The 1304-nt window shown below is 40.2% G+C and overlaps 1 non-coding gene across 1 annotated transcript; it reads right to left on the reverse strand.

The window, feature by feature from the left end:
- Window positions 1-1190: 1190 nt before the first annotated feature.
- TRNAP-AGG lies at window positions 1191-1262 on the reverse strand. The gene has a single exon. It is a non-coding gene; the product is annotated as a tRNA-Pro (tRNA).
- Between the last annotated feature and the right edge of the window lie 42 nt (window positions 1263-1304).

Raw genomic sequence — 1304 nt, forward strand, 5'->3', positions numbered from 1 at the left:
TTGCGAATGTTGTCGTAATCGAATGTCTTTCTCATTCAACATTCTCTCTTACCAAGCACTCATACTCGCCAGGGTTAAGGAGATAGTTCGTGAGCTAATTGGGTTTCGAGATTGCGTATATGCGAAAAGAGCTTGCTTTCGACTTTCTCCTCGGCGTTTTGTGCCCGGTTCTAGTTCAGGAAAGGATATGATCTCTTTTATTGGAGCACATTGATGCCGAAGGAGTCTTCGGAACCGGTGGAGAGGCTATGATGACTTCAGGCTTTTCAAATAGCATGACCGATACCACAAAGAAAGGTTTTCTAAGTCACACTAGTGGAATAGCTTTTTCATAATAATTATCTCGATATATGATACCAAAAACCTGCCTGATGACGGATAAGGTAAGGGGTTTCAAAAGACAAAAGAATGACAATTCTACGTGTGATAGAAAAGGAGATCTTCTTTATTTTTTTCAGTGTGCGCGGTTCGCCTGCCCTCCTGACCACGGATAGGCTATGGGTCTTTGCACTTTGGCCCCTGAGAATACCACATCAAGGTGACAGGATTCGAACCTATGGCTCTCTGAAACTTCTTATCGGTTATTTCGGCGCATCTTTCTTATGACCTATGTGACGACAGTGGACAACATGCCTGCCTTCCTGACCACAAATAGACTATGGGGCTTTGCACTTCGGCCCCTGAGAATACCACATCAAGGTGACAGGATTCGAACCTATGGCTCTCTGAAACTTCTTCATCGGTTATTTCGGCGCATCTTCTTTAAAAGGATTGTGACAATAGATGACCTATTTGACTGAAAAGTTCCAAAGAACAATTTGTGTAATGCTCCTTCCAAGAATATGTTTCATTCTCTATTCTTGTCTTCTTGGTTCAATGTTTAAAAACCATATGTTCATACCACTTAGACCAAATGCCTTTATAGTAGTTCTAAAATTCTTAGTTGCTAGTCTATATATTCTTCGTGCCTCCTTTAGGTTAGGCCCCATTGATAACTAAATCATTTTATTTATTTATTTTTTCTTTCAAAATTGTCTTTTTTTTTTCTTTTGGAGGGGCATTTCAAGAATCGAACTTGAGACCTCTTGCACCCAAGGGAAGAATCATACCAATCCATGAGCAATGATAATATACACTAGGTTCCTGCTGAATTGCTTTCTCTAAGGCTGATTTTTTTAGAAATGAACATAGGGGCATTCCGAGAATTGAACTCGGGACCTCTCGCACCCTAAGCGAGAATCATACCACTAGACCAAATGCCCTTTCTAAAAATAATGCAACATTTTTAACTCCTACTCAATATA

Source organism: Cucurbita moschata, unplaced genomic scaffold (genome assembly GCF_002738365.1).
Source record: "Cucurbita moschata cultivar Rifu unplaced genomic scaffold, Cmos_1.0 Cmo_Scf00195, whole genome shotgun sequence".
Taxonomy (NCBI): Eukaryota; Viridiplantae; Streptophyta; class Magnoliopsida; order Cucurbitales; family Cucurbitaceae; genus Cucurbita; species Cucurbita moschata.